The sequence below is a fragment of the Pinus tabuliformis genome, chromosome 2_1 (genome assembly GCF_031772625.1).
Source record: "Pinus tabuliformis cultivar Carrire ecotype Pingquan chromosome 2_1, CPIR1, whole genome shotgun sequence".
NCBI classification, from domain to species: Eukaryota; Viridiplantae; Streptophyta; class Pinopsida; order Pinales; family Pinaceae; genus Pinus; species Pinus tabuliformis.
The window spans coordinates 101,198,217-101,218,333 of record NC_142299.1 but is presented as its reverse complement, the minus strand read 5'-3'; the positions used below and the strand labels follow the sequence as shown (position 1 = coordinate 101,218,333).

Here is a 20,117-nt window from a genome sequence, read left to right as displayed (position 1 = left end):
TGGTAGCTGTGCACATGCATTGGTTCTTATTGAATACTGGATTTATGGTGCATTTGAACTATGCATTGGAACTATGCTGGTGTGATGTGCATTGAACGATGTGTACTCCTACAAAATCATATGTGTATGAGCCGTCATTGTTGATTGCATATATAATCCAAGTGCTATCTTTAGGGTTGGTTTTGTGACTGCTTTATTGGATATGGTATGTGAAACAGAAGCGTTGTGAACCTGACGTGAAAGACAGTCGTGGTGCTGGACTGCACTCCATAACCAACGGCGGGCCTACATTGAAGCCCTCGAACCAAGTGTCACTCTGTCCATCAAATTCTTCAACTTTCCCTATATGGTTGCTCTAATATAATGTGAGGGGGAAATTGCACAATTTGTACATCAACATCCTTGTGTGGTATAGAATTTACAATGATTTGTTGTGTCTGCAGGTGGCCTGGTTCGCCCAAATTTGTCCTCCATGTGAGTTGAAGCTTGCCAAGGTTGTTGCTTCCTTCAACTTCCACTAATCTAGAGTCAACATAACATTGTCTCAATTGATATAGGTAATTTCGAATTCCCCATTAGCTCTAATGAGATCTGGTGCCTTGAAGATGTCCCTAATTTTCGAATCAACTTCAGAATTATCACCATCATCTGTCAAAGCAGTTACAGTCCAAGGTTAAACAAGCTCAAATTGGACCTGATCCATGTAAAGATGTGACTTTTTGTGATTTTCAATGCAAGCTTCCAAATTGTGCTTTCCTTGATAGAGCGCACCTTTGTTCTCACTGAAAGTGGATTAGCCACCACAAATTTGAAAAATTGAGGAAGATGCTTCCGCTCCCCATCTGCATCAGTGTACACCGCCATAAAAACCAGCGTGTGTGCTCCTAATTCTTTAATGTCGTGTTCTATTATGAAATCATAGTGTCCCCCTGCTCTTATGGACTCAACGGGTGACTTTGAAGTGTCTGAAACTACCAACCGATGTCGTTCTGTTTGCATTTCTACCTTAATGACCACATTACCCTTATCATGGGAAGAATCACCTTAGTTCTGAGTCGAGTTTCTGGCTGAAGGGACGAGATTCTATCACTGTTGAGAGCCATATCGAATTCTGAGTGTGAAGCTGAACCTACCTCACTAAGGGACCGATATTATGAAGTGATTTATTGGTTGTGAAGAGCATACAAGAGGCTACTAAACTAGTTGCCCCAGCAAAGAAGCCAGCTGCAAAGAAGACTACTCCAGGTTATATACATTAACTGTCCAGTTATATACACTGTTGAACACTATCCATAAGTATAACACTATCCATATACATCGTATTGTCTCATTCTTTGTGTGTCTGTTGCGGGACCTGGGCGTTCTCTGAAACTATATATTTATGTGTTGTTTGTTGACACTGGTCAATTCAAAGCGTTGAATTGGTTATGTGTGTTCTCAATGATATATATTGAATTGAATGTGGTGAACATATATGATTTTAATTACATATATGTTGTTGATTCATAAGATGGCATACATTGGATCAGTTGAGATTATATGACTATATGCGTGCTGGCTATACTTTGGAGTTAAATATGTGATTTGGTTTCAATAAATTTTATATGTGCATTAAAGACAAATTTATGTCAGTAGAAGAGTCACATTTGTAGGAGCAGTTCTAAGTTTGAACAAATTTATGCCATTCAAAGAGTGAAGTCAGCAAATAAAAGGATTTTCCAGTAGGAACACATACTGGTATTTTGGAATTTTTGTTTGCAGTGGGTGTTGAGATATAAAAGTTTTCAATAAGAACCAATCTGCATTATCTAGTTTGTTGGCTCCTTGCAAATTTTGGGAAAGAAAGAATTATAGTGTTGATGAATACTTAAGTTGCTTCCTGGTATGCTTCAAGACATTGCAGAAGGCTTAACGTTTGTATATTTGTAGTATTTTCCATTGACATAATTTGTGGCACTTGTCTGTCATGTGAAATACAAGCAACTTGTAGATTTGGAGGTCGAAGGGATACAAACACAATCTACATATATATGCATTGATTCCTTGTTACTTCGACTGTTGTATAAGAGTTTGGTGGGTTGTATAAAGGCAATGATTATTTTGACAAATAAAAATAGTCTTTTGTGGAGGAAAGTTTAGTCGGTTGTATTGTCAGAACATAGTGCTGGTCATGAGTAAAATCTTATTTTTATGTAATGGATTGTAATTGGTGCTTGCTGGTTGCACACTGATCATTTGTTGCACGTTTATAAAGGATATTGTTGTGTACTATGAGTGGGTATTACTTTTCTGCATTGAGTAGTAGTTGTGATCAGTTTTTAAGGTGTAATTCTGACATTGAAAAAAAAATGGCCAGAATCAATGAAGTATTAGAGTTTCTCAAAACTCTAATATTGTCTACTACTCATGATACATTAAAAGTCAGCAAAGTTTCTCTCACAAACGTTCAGATCTGTCTACAAAATGCAAAAGAGAAAATTGATTTTTTGCAGCTCAAATCTCAACTACAGCATGAAGAATTAAAACAAAGGAGTCATTCTGAACCTGTTTCTGTTCAGAAAATTGAAACAGACTCCCATAAAGCAGCAGTTGTACATGCAGATGAAGAAGTTCAATTTGTACTTCCCAAGCCCATCATCAGACCTTGGGAACAGCTTGTCCACAACAAGCACAGAACTGGTCTTGGATATGACAAGGACGTGTCCTTTCATATTCCAGACTACTCCAAGCCCATTCAGTTTCAGAGTGTTGTATTCATTCATGACAATTCACCTCCAGCTGTTTCAGATTCTACCCCTCTTCCATAGCAACATATTGTGAAATGCCAACACTGTGACCGAGTTGGCCATCTGAAATATCACTGTTTTGATCTTCATCCATGTAAGCACTGTCATAAAACTAGTCATTCTTCAAACAGATGCTTTAGAAACAAGCCGACTGCAAGAACAAAGATTCATCTTGGATGGATCGCTTTTTGGAAATGGGTATCAATAGCCAAGAAGATATTTCAGTCATATATCCGAAATTGTTCCAGAGTATTGAACAGTCTTGTAGTTGATTTTTCTCCATCATCTCACCTTGTATCTGACAGGGGGGGAAATGATGGCCATCTACAACCTTCAAAGCCACATCAACAAGCCTGAGCCACAACCTGCCACACCAGTTTCAAAGTTGTAGCCAGAGACAAAGATGCCCCTGAGCATGCCTTCAGTTGATAATGCCTTTTCAAAGAATTTGGGACACTTCCTCTAGCAGAAGACTTCAGCTTCTTGCCAGTTTCGGAAGAATTCCAGGAATAGAGTTGGGGACACTTCCTCTAGTAGAAGACTTCATCTTCTTGCCAGCATTGGAAGAGTTCCAGGAATTGCATTAAGCATTCCAAATTTTTTGGTCATCCTTAAACCATCACAGGTTGAGAATTCCCTTTTCAGGTTGAAGTTCTCCCTTTTATGCGAGGTGAGACCTCCCTTTCATGGTTGAAGGTTTCCCTCTTCAAAATAATAGGAGCACTTCCTCTAGCAGAATACTTCAGCTTCTTGCTAGTTTTGGAAGAGTTCCGAGAACTACACTAAGTGTTCCAGTGTTGGTGGTCATCCTTAAACCACCGCCCTTTATAACAACATTTCAGAGAGCACATTCAACCTAGTGCTGCCATGCATTTTTTGTACATCTTGTATTACAGCTCTCTTCTTGGACTCATACAGAACCCTTCGGATTAAGGGGGGTAATGTTGGACACCTGATCCTCTATGGGTTAGTGTGGAAGAGGAATAGACTAAGGAAGTCCACGAGACCTTGGGATGTGGAACCCAACAGTCAAACCATGTACTATTAATGTATATCATCCGTTAATAAAAAAATGTACTCTCATGTTTTATCTTTCATATTATGTTGTTGCCATGTTTGTGTTTAACAAAAGACACATGTCTTTCAACAATCTTTCAACTTCCTGGGCAGCCTCTCTGGTGTTTACAGTGAAGGGTCCAACTGCTTTAGGCAACTTGAAGAAAAAGCCTTTCTTCATAGGAACAAAATGAAATCGATCTACATTTAAGCTCTACCTGATGAATTCAAGGGAAAAAAGCCTCATTGGTACAAATTTATGTAACCTGTAAGGCTTGACAGAGGCTCCATAAAGCCTAATCTTTGCATGCTCTTCAAAAATGAACCAATTCCCACATCTCACATCCTTACTCAATTGAAGAAATTCTTGAGCTTTAGGAAGGAAAGTTTGGGGTAGGGTTCCATTCAAGATTTTATAAGCCACTGGAAGGAATAAAGAAGTAAACTCAAATAGACCACTATCTCCTGGATCACCCCTTATCAGGTCTGTCCAAAATACCGCTGACTATTTCATTTTATTGATATCAACAACATTTAGTCGCAAATCAGAAAAATGTTCAACATTTTGGTACAGAAATAAATAAGTAATGCGAAGGAAATTTGAAGGAACCAGTGAGAGGCAAAGTCATAAATTGAGTACTGATAGCATCTACCCAGAAGTCTGGAATTTCTAGTACTATCTCAAGCTTCATCATTAAGGAGAAAAATCCCAGCACAACTTTATCTACCTGCTTGGAGTCTTCTTTCCCTAGAATCTTGGCAATTACTTGCAACACAGGTCTTATGTCAATTACAAATATTTCTAAAGAGAAGAGATTGCCATCTAAGGAGAATTGACCAGATTTAGGGGCCAAGAAAGAGGTGATATGAGAAAGCTCCTAAGGAGACATGTTATCATAATAAGAAATCAAGGATTCTTCAGTAAAGGTGGTGTAAGTCCCAGACACAGGGTAATTTAAATCTTGGTGTATTAAATGTGAGGTTACTTGAAAAACACTCTCCCTAACCGATTCATTACGAATCATTTCTTGGGGTACATTGTTGAGGCTAGCCATTGAATAAATTCAGGAAATAAATGAGTTCTGGGGACAAAATCAGCTAGAACACCTGACCTAACCATTGCCATGAATATAGGAGACTTCTTATGGTTCAGAATGACCTCTTGATACAGTGAATAATGTTTAATTGTACAAAGGTTATCGGAAATATCTCGTTCAACATCCATTAATGGGGTATGGATAATTGATGAGGAACTTATTTGTTTGGACATGGTGACTGTAGGTGACAATTTGTTGGTGACAGTTGCTGATGACAGTTGCCGGGATGGTTGCTGACTCAGACTGCTGAACTGGATGCAAGGTTGCTTAGTACTAAACAAAAGACTAATGCAACGGGGTTTTGCTTGTCCTTTATACATATAATAATCAAACGGGGAGGAAAAAACATGTAATTAATGTAACTAATTAATGGAGTGGCAGATGAGGTGACGGGGTACAGTGGATGAGGTGGACAGTAATGAATGAGGGTGGCGGATGATGTGGAGGAGATGAGATGGAGTGAAGCGAAGGGAGCGGCCCACTGCGAGGGTAGGGAGTGTATGGGATGTTCATCAGACTTGAACCCCCACAGCAATCTCAGGCTGTAGATCTTGGTCAAACACCTTGACATCATGGTCAACTACGGGAGTTGAGCCTGAGTTATAACTCATGCTCGTTGTTCCCCCGCAGAGCACTTTACTCACTTCTCCAGCCCATGCTTGCTCATGTCTTGTGATACTGCTCGAAATTAACATACGGGTCGGGGCCCCACCTTATATCAGATTTGAAAGCCATCAATAATATAAAACAAATCACTACTTTCGGACTTTCACATTCTCTTTTAATTTTGTTTCTAGAACATAATATTTGATTTTTTATTTTTTGTGATAAAATTGAAAATGAAATCTAAATGATGATGGATGCTACAACAAATCCCATAACCTCCTGCCTTCTATTCTTGAATTCTCTGTCTGAGACGTCTACCACATCAATTATCCACTTAACCATATATGTATATAGAATTATCTTCGTCCTTGCGGCTATGCGGTGTAGAAACGATCATGTTGTCTCGAAGAAGGTGGCATCGGAGGAGACATGAGCATCGGCTATGGCCTTTGCTACCAGAGGCCTTGGTTTCTCTTATTCCAGAAAATCATACATGGCTTCCCATGTTTAGGTTCCTCCGTCTCTACTACGCGTAGTATCAGAGAATAGAGGGATCATTTCTGATTTTTCAAACGCGGATGCCTTTCCCCTCTTTACCATTGCTCCTAATGACTCTTTTTGCAAATTTTTCCTGAAAATGGAGCAAAGCAGAAGCGATCGGATAGACACAAGTAAGAATGAAAATAAGACTGAATGATACATATAACCTTGAAAAGGTAACAAGAAAGGAGTTTTAATTAAAACACAGATGAGAAGATATCATGTCATGTCAAGTCGCTCTTCAAACATAAATGCCATTAACCCATACTAAATGCCCACTAATGGTTCCTTATCTCTAGATTTATTGCTCATTGAAGTTTTGCATCGTAAGTTGGGAAAGAAACTTTTAGGGTGGCGAGCTTTAGCTACGAGAATGTCGATTTTGTGATTGTGATGAAATATCGCAAATCACATTATCACATTTTGTTTGTGTGCTTTCTTTAAAGTTCATTTGGTTTTTCCAGGATGCGAAGCGCGGGATATCCTTTATTGTTTTTAGAGCATAGCTTTTTTTATGAGATTTTACCTTATAAAGCCTTTTTAGTTGTGCAATGGACTTAAGTGTTATTTTATAACATAGTTCTCAATCAGGTCTAGGCTTTTATCGTGTTTCGCAATATCGCATGGTTGGTAAGGTTTCGATTCTTTCTTAAGTATTTCTGATGCGATGTGATAAGGCTGACCGTGTCATTGCAATATCGTATTTTCCATTGTTAAAGATACTTTGTGAGGGTGACACCTTTGTAAGTGGTGATATGCGATGCGGGCTTTATTTTAATAGAAATTGCCTAAGGACCTAGTTTAAATGAAAAGCCTAATAACATCTAGGTTAAGCCTGGTAATTCCTTTTGATCGTTTTTTGCGATGTTTGCTCATTAATGAGGCTCTTGACACACTTGGTTGTGCACTATGTGAAAAGGTGAGTATTTGCTAGCTTTCAAAGGGTTTTGACTTGATATCTTGCTTTATTCCAAAATTTTAACAAGAAAATGCCTAAATGCTAAATTTGTTTTTGGAAGGATTTTTTAAGGGTCCCTATTTATTAATAGAATATTAGCTATTATATTAACATATGGGGGGGTTGTTGAATAGCACAACAGGACTACAAAAATTAGCTAACTCAGGTATGGCTTATGCGATAGAAGGCTTCAAAATTGTAATTATGTTGAAATTATATTGAACATATTGATGACACGATAATTGTCTTGGAAACACTGACTCAAAAAGTGGATCACAGACTGAAGTGTAAGACTTTTAAAAGGGGTGTGATCAACAAGAGACAAGTGGATTTTCCCAATCTTTGTTGATTTTTATAGTATTTCTGAAAAACTAATAATTACTTCTAATGATGTTGATCTTCTTTTAATTTTTCCAATATATCATTAAGGAATTACACTTCATAAATTCAATGATACAATAATAGTAGAGATCACAATGCACAAAGAGAGACAAGATTTACCTTGGGAAAACCCACAAAGGGGAAAAACAAAACAAGCTTTTTCAATAGAGAAATTATTTTGTTCAATAAGAGACACACCTAGTCCTTTGGTAAAACCTAGTCAAACCCTCCAAGTCAACACTCCCAATCTGATCCAACACTTCGCTCTATTGATCTACCCTATAATTTCGGTCCTCCCACAACTACTAGAATCCCTATTAGGAAACCAACTCACAAAAAGATAGAAAAGATAGATCAATGACTTAAAAATCAGCCTCTTCAAGGGGGAAACCTCCTTTATATTACACAAATGAACAATTCTAGGATGATAAAAATCAAGACCTCCTTTCTATATATAGGAGTCTAAGGGGTCATAATATAATCAGAGCCGACATAACAATAATAAAGTAAGCACACAAAAATAACAATATTGGGCTTCTATGAAGCATAATAATAACAATGTGGGGACTACATGGACACACAAATTAATAAGGGGGTTGCACTAATAAAAATAAGGGGTTACACTAGTAGTATAGGGATCTAACATACCCCTCTCCTTCAAAAATTATTGTCCTCAACGCTTGAGTAGTTATGGATGCTTCTGTATAAAATTCTTTTCCTCCCATGTGGAATCTTCAGCGGTTAAGTTCTTCCACTTGATGAGATACTTTGAAATTGATCGATTTCGTAGCTTTTGTGTTCTTGTTTCTGTGACCTCTTCAGGTTCCAATATGATTTTTCCTTCCTCATCAAGTTCCAACAATATTTTTTGAACTAGGAGCTTCTCACCCATAACCTTCTTTAAGCATGAAACATGGAAAACTGGGTGCACCCGTAAAGATGCAGGATGCTCCAATTTGTATGCCATAGTACCAATCTTTTGTAACACCTTGTATGGACCATAATACTTTGGCGATAATTTATTATCCTTCTTAGCTTACTTGAAAGACATTATACAATATGGTTGTAGTCGTAGAAATATCCAGTTACCGACATCAAAACTTATTTCGTTGCAATGTTGATCTGCATGTTGTTTCATTCTATTATAAGCCAAATTGAGGTTATCCTTTAAGATTTTGAGAACTTCTTGTTGATGCTCGATGTGATCCTCCACTGCTTGAACCTTAGAATTTTATTTTAAATATGATGTGATGGACGGTGGATGATATCCATAAAGTGCCATAAATGGGGTCATTTTTGCTACAATATGGAAGGAAGTGTTATACCACCCTTTAGCTAGAGGAAACCACTTGACCCGTTGTGCCTGTTTATCAGATACAAAGCAACGAAGATATCCTTCCAAACATTTGTTCACTATCACAGTTTTCCCATCAAATTCAAGATGATAAGATGATTTATGAGCTAACTGAGTACCCAAATATTCCACCTCTTATACTCCAAAGAAACAATTGGAGCTTTTTGCATATAATTGTTTCTCCTCCAATAGTTTGAGCACCCTATCAACATGTTGAACATGATTCTTCCAAGAATTGATGTAGAGTAGTATATTAACAAAAAATACTAACACAAATTTTCTAAGGGTTTTAAAATGGAATTCATCAAACCTTGAAATGTAGAAGGTGCATTGCTAAGGCCAAAAGGCATGACCAAAAATTCATAATGACCCTCATGAGTTATAAATGTTGTTTTTGGAATGTATTCAATCTTCATTCTGATTTGATGATATCCTGAACAAATATCCAACTTGGTGAAGTAAATTTCTCCATGTAATTCATCCAATAATTCATCAATGAAAAGAATGGGAAAGTTATCTTTAATAGTAATCTTGTTGAGCTCCCTATAATTCGAACACATGCGCCATGATCCATCCTTCTTATGTATCAATACCACTGGATCAGATAAAGAACTATGACTAGGTTGAATTATACCAACCTCTAGCATTTCTGCAACCATACGTTCAATTTCACTCTTTTGGGCATATGGATGTCTGTAAGGCCCGATGTTTGGGGAAACACTTCCTGGAATCAAATGAATAACATGATCATGATCACGAATAGGTGGGAGGCCTTTGGGAGTCTCAAATACCTTGGAATGATTGTCCAGAACTTTTTTGAGATCTGGAGAAATAGATGATTTAGATGTGGTTACCTCTAGTGAATATAATTGTGCAATTTCGTCATGTTGTTCTTTCTTTAGAAGCTTTGTCATCCTGTTGGAGTTGATTATCTTTCTCGTTTTCCCTACAATGCCCCTTAATTCAACCTCCTTTCCTTTACAAAAAAAAAATTGAAGAAAAGTTCTTGAAAATTAAAAGCTATCGTACCCAAAGATTGTAGCCATTGAACTCCTAGTACAACATCTACACCACCCATTGGAATGGAAAGCATTGGACTATTCAAGACATATTCTCCCATGGATAGCTTGATATTATGGCACCTTCTAGAGAAATATATGGTTCCTCCATTTGCAACCATTACTTGACACTCTGGTGCTGGATATAGGAAGAAATTCAATTCATTGCCTATATTACAATGAATAAAATTATGGGTACTATTCGAATCTATCAATATTGTTACCTTTTTCTTATTTCTATGCCCTTCTATCTTGAGATTTTGAGGAGTGGTAATTCCTGTTAATGCATTACAAGATATGGCCAGATTCATTTCTTTTTTCTTTGGGATTGGTTCCTGGTGTATATCCTCTTATTTTGACATTTCTTGTTCCTTTTCTTGTTCCTCTTCCCCATCTATGTAAATTAATTTCTTCTCAACACACTTATGACCTTTAGTGTATTTTTTATCACAATTGTAACAAACCCCTTTGCTCTTTTTCCTTCCAATTGTTGTGGTCTCAACCTTGTATGTGGTGAAAGGATAGGAGCAACAACACTTCCATCTTTATAGTTATGAGTGGAAGGCTTTCTTGTTTCCATAATTTTGCTTTCAATTTTTCTTGCCAACCTGTATTCCTTCTCCAATGAATCAGGTTCCCAAAGGTGAAACTCATGTTAAATGTTATCCTTTAAATTCCCTATGAAGGCATCAATCCTCTGCTTCTCTGGAATATCATTTAACCTTATATTCAATTGTTGGAAGTCCTCAATGTGCTCTATCATTGAACCCTTTTGCTTGAGATTTATCAATTAGCTAAAGAAGGTGTTGCTTTGTGTATCCTCATAATGTGCTATCATTTCCTCCATGAAACTTGACTAGGTTATAAGTGGTTTATGAGAAAAAAGCCCTTTATACCATAAAAATTGATTAGGTTCTAAATATAAAGATGCAATACATACCTTTTGTAATAGTTTCACATCATGTAGATCAAAATATTTCTCCATCTGTAGTATTCATGTTATGGGATCCTTTCCATCAAACTTCCTCATATCGATCTTTGGAATACGGTGGGTCTTCAATCCAATGTTAGATTCTATGAAATCATGATTAACATTTATTTTTTTCTCATCATGAGTTTCCTCTACTAACTTTTCGTCATTAGGAGGCCTTTCTTGTAGCAGCTTTGTCCCACCTTCCTTCAAACCTTCCATGTCTTTCTTCAAATCTTTCATGAATTTCTTCAAATATGCTTCCCTACCATTGTTATTAGCTTCCATGGCACATATAAAACTATTTATCTTAGCTTCAATCACATTCTTCAAATCCTCCATCCAATTTTTCTTACTAGGTGTTTCTATTTTCTTGATTCGAGTCATTATTTTTCTTTCTTTTAGGAGCTCGATCTTGAATCTATTATATCTCTGAAATTTCATATCTCCAAGGTCTAAAATTGCGACTTGCAATATCCCTCGATGTCATCTTTACAATGCCATCAGTCTAATCGAAATTGGATTCTCCAAGAAAGAGTTATGCCCAATCTCCCAAGATGACCTGCTTATATATTTTTCAGTAGAGAGAACTTGTACAAAGTGCCACGTGCTACTGTTTCAACCTTCGGACCTGAAAATAGTACACCGAAAATTAAAGTTTGTGCTCTTTCTATATCTTCTAACGAAATTTCAATATGATGCTCAGAGAGAAAGTCGTGACGCTTTTCCCCGAGTCAACTATTTGGGGTGTAATTCAGGAGCCCGCAGAAACCCTAAATGTCTTGGTCTGTATATCTAAAAATATAGCGAAACAAGATCTGCAATTTGGGCCCGAGCTTCACCATGATTTTGGCTCAAATTGGTTTTAATTTCAGAGTCTGAACCTTCGTAAAAAAAAATTATAACGAAAATTCCATGATGGCCTCTTTGAGATGGAATTTTGGAGCTTGCAAAAACCCTAACTTCCTCAGATCATATCTTCGAAAATATAGCAAGACAAGATCTGAAATTCGGACCTGAGGTTCAGAACTATTTCAGCTCAAATGGATTTCTTTTTAGCTTCTGAAACTTCGTAGAAAAAAAGTTATATCGGCAATTCCACGATGACCTGTTTGGAGAAGTGAAACCCTAGATTCCAAGGCTCTAATACTAAATGTTAGGAAACTAGCTCACAAGAAGATAGAAAAGATAGATCAACGACTTAAAAATCATCCTCTTCGAGGGTAAAACCTCCTTTACATTACGCAAATGAACAATTCTTGGATGATACAAATGACAAGACCTCCTTTCTATATATAGGAGTCTAAGGGGTCATAATATAATCAAAGCCGACATAACAATATTAATGTAAGAGCACAACAATAACAATAGTGGGCTTCTATGGGGCACAATAATAACAATATGGGGACTACATGGGCACAAAAAAATAATAAGGGGGTTGCACTATTAACAATAAGGGGTTACACTAGTAGTATAGGGATCTAAAAATCCCATAAATTTTGGCTCCTGCAACTACCTAGAATTTCTAGCCCCTTGCAAAAAAATCACCCATAGAATGCAAATTAAAGTGAGAGAGAGAGAGACCTTCCACACATGTGAACTAGGATAGAGAGAGAGAAGATGGTTTCATCCTTATTTTTCATAATCTTAGTCCTTCTTGTCCTTCATTTTCTTACCCAAAAACTTGCTTGAGAGAGAGATGCGAATTGGTGTGGTGAGAATGAGGTCGAGTTGCCTTTACAGAGTGATCTGTAGAGTCGAAGGGGTGTGACTCTGCCTAGGGCTGGCTTGACAAACTTGGAGCCAAAATTTCAATTTCAAAAATTCAATTTTTTTTCTTTTAAAAGTTGCAATGGGACTTTGACTAAAATATATTTTTCTTTTGACTCTAGCATTTAAAATATGCTTTACAATAATCAATATAAATACATCAAGTGCCAAATATACATTATGAAGACCAACAATAGCTATAAAATCCAACAACCTTGACACAAGGAGTGAAAGGGTGTCATGTTCAAGAGCGACTTGTTTCCATATATATATATATATATATATATATATATATATATATATATATATATATATATATATCTTCCCTTCCCAAATTATCCCCACCATTTCTATCAAGTACCTCTTTATTTTTATGTGATCTTGAGGAGGATAACATATGCTCAAATTATAAGCTCATCCCTTAGAGTATTTTTAATGAACCCTTGGAAGGAGTAGTTTTGTCCCAATTTATAGATGGTTCCTTCGTTGTTTAAGTTTTACGAGTCCAATTGAGGCACAACTCAAGGTATTTTCATGTTCAGAGGGTTTGAAAATAAATATAAAGGAAACTCCAAGATGGCATTTTTCGTTTAGGTTTAACAAGTATTAAAAGAGGATAAAAGATAACTTGCTAGATTATTTCAACATAAAATTTTAACGAGCCCGAAGAAAGTAAAGCTCAATGATTTTTCATATTTTAGGGAGTCTGAAAAGAACATAAAGAATACTCCAAGGGTGTTCTTTTTGTAAATTTAGTCCCCTAAGGTTCAAAAAGGAAAATAAAAACAAAGGAGAAACTCTTCTATCCGTGATTGACTAGATTATTCATCTTTCGTAATTAGTCTTACTCTATCTGAAAAAGGGTCAAACTTATATTGAATATACGCCCTTTCAAATCCTTTAACAAGCGTGAAAGGAAACAAGCTCACTCGTCAATATTATCATGGTTAGGGAGTTTGAAAAGAGCTTAAAGGGGACTCTTCAAAGTTCCTTTTTCATATAGTTTTTACAAGCTCGAAAAAAGCGATACAGGTATACTTGGCTTCTTATTCTCATGTATTTACAAGCATGATAAAGAACAAATACTAATCTTGATTGTGAAATATTTTATAGCGAAAATCACATGGAGTATCATTTGTCGACGCGTTTCGAACCAACTAGTGTGGTTCATCGATGAACCACACTAGTTGGTTCGAAACGCGTCGACAAATGATACTCCATGTGATTTTCGCTGAAAAATCTCTCACAATCTTGATATGGATCACAGAAGCCTGAACTCTATAAATACTAATCTTCAAATAGGTTTCATTTTTACAGAAGCCTGAAATAAAGAAAAGGATATGCTTGAGGATGGTTTCATTTTTTCATGAGATTGAAAAAAAAAAATTTGTGCTCGGAGGTTGGTTCATTTTTACGCAAGCTTGAAACCAAAAATAACTATGCTCGAAGATTGGTTTAATTTTTATGTGAGCTTAAAACCAAAGATAACTATGCTCGGAGATTAGTTTCAGTTTTACACGAGTTTGAAACCAAAAATAACTATGCTTGGGATTGGGTTCATTTTTATGCTAGCTTGAAACCAAAAATAACTATGCTTAGAGATTGGTTACCTTGCCCCCAACATAACGATAGAGGCTAGTGGCTTAATTCCAACATGATGACTAGAGGCACATGCCCCCCAGATTTTATGGAGGTAGATATGTTTCATTTTTTAATGAGCTTGATATAGGAAATAAAATATGCTCATGGTGGCCTATTTCATTTTTTAACAAGCTTGACATAGAAAAAGAACTATGCTTAGAGGTTGGTTTCATTTTTACATGAGCTTGAAACAAAAAATAACTATGCTTGTAAATGGGTTTCCTTGATCATGGCTTATAAGAGGACAAAGCTTTGGAAGGAATATATGTCAAGGCCTTGATCGTGACTTCCAAGAGGTCTTCATTAAACATAATAATAATGCTCTGAAAGGAAGAAATGTAAAGGGACTATTGAAAATGCAGCAAGAAAATCCTAGTTTGACCTTTGCCTTGGTCAAACTAGAGAAAAATCAAATTTATATTTCAGCAGAAATCTTGGAGGTAGTTAACTGAGGTGACATGGCACTTGTCACTCAGTTAACTCAGTTAATTTGATTTGGGTAAGCTTGAGTTTAGTTCAGCATGATTGATTGCTAATTTGTAGCAATCAGTTTTAGTTAATTTTAGTTATTGTCAGTTAAACTAGTTCTAATTGTCAGAAGAACTAGTGGAGGTCAAGTTTCATAAGTTGAACATCAACCACACTCAATGATAAACTAGTTAACTGATCAATTAGCCCAAAATAATTGTTACATGTAGAGAATTCGAGTTACCCAGTTGAGATGGAGATTCCAAGGCATTGTACTATCAGTTGTAGCATATTCCCATGTGTACAAGTGGTGCATGCAGTAAAAGGAAAGACATAGAAGAATTGCACAGTTCAATATTGGGGATTTCCTAAATAATAGGGGCTAATTTCCTCAAGGAACAATGCAAGGAAATAGGATCTTGGAGGGATTGAAAATTGGCTAAATGTTGGCTAGAGTCAGTTAGTCAGGCAAGGGGATAGACTATACACTTGTAGGGTGTGCTCAGGCTTGAGAAAGCATATGTATTTCATCTCTATTCTCTAATTAATGCAATACATATAGGAAGGGGTTTTGCGCAGTTGCTTTCCCCTAAATAAATCTTTGTGAATGTGTGATGTTTCCTTTTGCATTTTTATGATTTGTGTTCTAGATGGTAAATTAAATTTCGCAGATCAGTAGAGTAGCTTTGAGTCTTATGATATAGTAAATTTCATGAGCAGTTTCAAATATACATATTAATTTCTACATGGTATCAGAGCAGGATTCAATATAGAGCACAGATTTTGAAGTTTTCATTACAGGAGGAGCAGATTTGCAGGATCAATTCTTCAAATCTATAAGGATGTATTTCTATGGACTAAGGCTCAAGTATGCTCTTGAGGTGATCTGAATTTGAAACTACTTGAAATTTGTTTGCAAGGTATTCAATTCAGAATTAAACATGTTTAAAAGATTTCCATGTCTTGCAGAAAGAAAACACATGAAATTTTCAGCTGTTCATGACCCATTTAAGCATAGCAGAGTTATTTCCTTTTACTATTTAACACATTAAAATGAATTTGTTTTGCAAAATAAATCAACCACAAATGCAAAAGAAGTTGATAAAGCAGTTCACCCCCTCCAGGGCTACGTCTGCTGGGTCCAAAGCTCCCAATCAGGCTTCTCCTTGTTTTTATTAAATGCTCAAATTAAAAATACAGCTAAATAGAAGCATATACAGGAGAAATAGATGGTAAAAATGGATTTAGATCACTTGAATCCTTCAGGATTGACTATTGGATCAACTCCAATGGATACCTGCAACCCTGTACAGTCTTCACAAAACTGGGCCCTAGTGGCTCCTAGAACTTTCACAGCTCCAAAACCTCTGCAAATGACCTCAGATGGCTGTAAAACCTGCACCAATGGCTTCAGAAGGTCGAAAATACTCAAAATCAAAAAAACATTCGTCCAAAACCGACTTTCCTAGCCAAAGTTATGGCCATTTAAAGTTTCTCCAATTTGCCCCTAGAAAAATTCCAGCTAACTTTAGTTAACTCCAGATAGCTCCGCCAATTATGGCGGGTCCGCCAAATTTGGCGCTCCTGCCAAAATTCCGCCAACTTAACTACAGTGACATTTAATGTTTGGGTGGTTGCCTCGGATTTCATGCTGGCGGAATATTCCTTTTTTAATTGTTTTTTGAAAAATTAAAATTTCTAATGTTATGGACAAATTCTTCTTTTTGCCATAACTTCCTCATACGGCGACCGTTTTTCGAACCGTTTGTGGCACCAAAATCGGGAAGACGAGAAATTTCCAGTCATTCAACTTTGAACCAGTTCTAAGCACTTTAAATTTTGAGCATTTTACGACACTTAGGACATGAGCACCTGATCACGCCTCCCCATTGGGAAGCTTTTGGACCCCAAAAGCCTTCAACTACCTGTTAAAGAGGTGAGGGTACAGCTCCCTCACTCTGTCCACCTCCATCCACTTTGCCTTGTTCGGTTTGCTGCCTTTGAAACCAACCCGAACATAATCTACACTGCCCCTCCTTGAAGTGTGTGTCCTTCTGTCAAGGATTGTATCTTCTTTCAGCTCATCTAAGAATTCTGGCGAGAAATCTTCTATAGATGGCAGCTGAACAGCATTTTCATGATCAGTAATCAAAGGAGGTTCATACAAACGTAAGTTCTCCACATTGACAACAGAATACATTTGCATGTAGGAAGGCAAATCTAATTGAAAAGCATTATTTCCAACCTTCTTGAGGATTTTGAATGGACCATAACGAATATGCTTCAGCTTTTTACCTTCTCCTTGCATCCTTTCCTTACTAATGTACAGCCATACCTCATCTCCTTCTTGAAACTTGTGATCGACTCTATGCTTGTCGTGTCTTTCCTTGTACTTGCCTTGACTCTTCTCAAGTTGTTCTTGAATTTGCTGATGTATTTGTTGAATTCTTTCAATGAATGAACGAGCTATGTCAATGTCACTATGTCCCTCAATGGAAACATCTTTCTCAAGAATGAAATCAAGAGGTGATTTTGGCAAGTAACCAAAACAAGCTTCAAACGGTGAGGTGTTTGTGGAAGAGTGCTTGGCACGATTGTAAGCATGTTGTATGTAGTGAAAATGTTCATCCCAAAGCTTGGGATGCTTGCTGCAATAACATCTCAAGAGGTGCACAATGGTTCTGTTCACAACTTCAGTTTGTCCATATGTTTGCGGATGGAAAGCAGTACTTTTCTTCAACTTTGTGTCCATCATCTCCCATAGGTTGGACCAAAAATTCCCCACAAATCTGGAATCCCTGTCACTAATAATGGAAGTAGGCAAACCAAAGTGAATCCATACATGATGAAAAAATAATTCAACAGTTTATTCAGCAGTTATAGTTTTCTTACAAGGCATAAGTATACACATTTTGCTGAAACGATCAACTACTACATATAAATAATCATGCTGCTTTCGAGATTTTGGAAAACCTCTTACAAAATCCATAGAGATGCTCTCCCATGGTCTAGAAGGTACCGGCAAAGGAGTATACAAACCAAGATTCCTGTTGCTAGGCTTGCTTGTAGCACATAATGAACAACCTCTTATGAACCTTGAAACAGAATCTACCATGCGAGGCCAATAGCAATACCTCTGTAGATGTGCAACTGTTTTTCTCACACCAAAATGGCTAGCAATAAGAGAAGAATGAGCTTCTCTTATGACATTTATCCTCTCCCCCTGTGGTATACACAACTTGCCCAAATGAAACAGCAAATTGTTATGCATGTGATAGTCATTTTCCTCTACATGATTTCCTTTACTCAAGTTAGCATACACATCTTTAAAGTCATCATCAGATGCATATTGTTCTATGTAACTATCATGTACAATGGAATCATTCTTAAGTAAAGTAACAACACCAATAATAGGCCTTGAAAGCATATCAGCAACCTTATTCAAAGTACCTTTCTTATACCTTATTACCAAATGGAACTGTTGCAAGAAGCCCATCCATCTGAAGTGTCGTGACTGTTGTAACTTGCTTTGTGATTGCAAGTACTGTAAGGGCTAATGGTCGGTATGTATAACAGTTTCTTTGCCCATCAAGTAGTGTTTCCACTTTTTGACGCTTTGTACCAACGCAAACAACTCCTTATCATATGTAGGATAATTTACAATAGCACCATTAAAAGTTTCAGAATGAAAAGCAATAGGCTTACCATGCTGTAGAAGAACTGCACCCATAGCATAATCACTAGCATCAGTTTGTATCTCAAATGGCTGTCTCAAATCCGGTAATGCAAGGATTGGAGCTGAACTAATCTTCTCTTTCAAAGATTCGAAAGCTTTTTACTGCTTGCCTCCCCATTGGAAAGCATGCTTCACACTTGTCACTGCATGCATAGGAGCTGCTATAGAAGAGAAGTTAGAGATAAACTTCCTCAAATATTGAGCTGCACCCAAAAAACTTCTTACCTCTGTTATGGATTTGGGTGTAGGCCACTTCACAATAGCCTCAATATTAGCAGGATCAATTCTCAAAGCACCTCCTCCTACTATGTGTCCCAAATAAACCAAAGAAGTCTTTCCAAATTCACACTTTGACATTTTAAGAAATAACTGATTCTTCTTCAAAACATCAAGTACTTTTCTAACATGCATGACGTGATCTTCTCTAGACTTGCTGAAAATTAATATGTCATCTAAGTAGACAATAATGAAATCATCAAGAAAAGGACGCAAGACATCATCCATTACCCGCATGAAAGTTGTAGGTGCATTGCACAAACCAAACGACATCACAAGCCACTCAAAGAGTCCTTGTTTGGTTTTAAAGGTTGTCTTCCAAATGTCACTTTCTTCAATTCTTACTTGATGATATCCACTGCGCAAGTCTAGCTTAGTGAAATATCGAGCATCTTTCAGCTGGTCTAGCAAATCATCTAACTTTGGGAGTGGGTAACGATTCTTTACCGTTATCTTGTTCAAGGCCCTGAAATCAACACACATACGCCAAGTGCCATCTTTCTTTGGAATCAATACAATCGGTGACCCACATGGCGAAGTACTTGGCCTTATGAAACCCTTGTCCAACAAGTCCTTGATTTGCTTCTTTATTTCAGCATTCTCCATAATAGACATGCGGTACATGCCTATGTTTGGAAGAGGACAATCTGGATGCAAATGGATTTCATGCTGAATCTCCCTCTTAGGAGGCAAACCTGTTGGCTCCTGAAACATCTCATGATATGCATCAACTACATCATATAGATCTGATTTAAGTTCTGGATCACAATTGTCAAATGACTCATGATTCACATCAACCTTGGGCTTAATCATAAGAAGAAAAAAATTCTTACTTGAATTGACTAGCCTTTTTACTTGTCCTGCATTCACTATCACTATATTTGTCTTCTTGCGATGAGCTCTAACAATGAACTCCTTGCCATCTTTGAACAGATGATATTTGTTTTCATGGCGATAAAAGATAGCTTTCCTGTCAAATAAGTAAGGACATCCCAAAACAATTCCTGCTATATCAAAAGGTACCACATCAAGTTCAACTGTGTCAATAAAATGTGCAGTAATTGCAAAGCGCAATGTGCACTTTCTTGAAACTTGTAAATTTGCATCCTTGCAAATCCATCCAAGTGGATATGGCTTCGGATGTGGAACGGTCTCAAGTTTAAGTTGCTTGACCAAGTCCTCTGATATAAGGTTTGCTTGTGACCCACTATCAAAAAGTGTGTCAATTTTAGTATGTTTTGAAATCACCCTCACATGAAACAGTTCAATTCTTTCTTCCTCATTAGGAGCTTGTGCATGGCAGTTTGAGGTACTAGTGCTCGCTTGAGTTTCAATTTATTTTCCCTTCAAGTTTTTCAAACCCATGGCTGCAATTTTGGTTTAATCACCTGAATCTTCCCCTAAATCTTGTGGTGTAGAT

General features: G+C 37.0%; 1 pseudogene; it reads right to left on the bottom strand.

Moving 5' to 3' along the window:
- Window positions 1-332: 332 nt before the first annotated feature.
- Window positions 333-20,117, bottom strand: part of LOC149198985 (uncharacterized) — a 94,770-nt pseudogene continuing 74,985 nt past the window's right edge.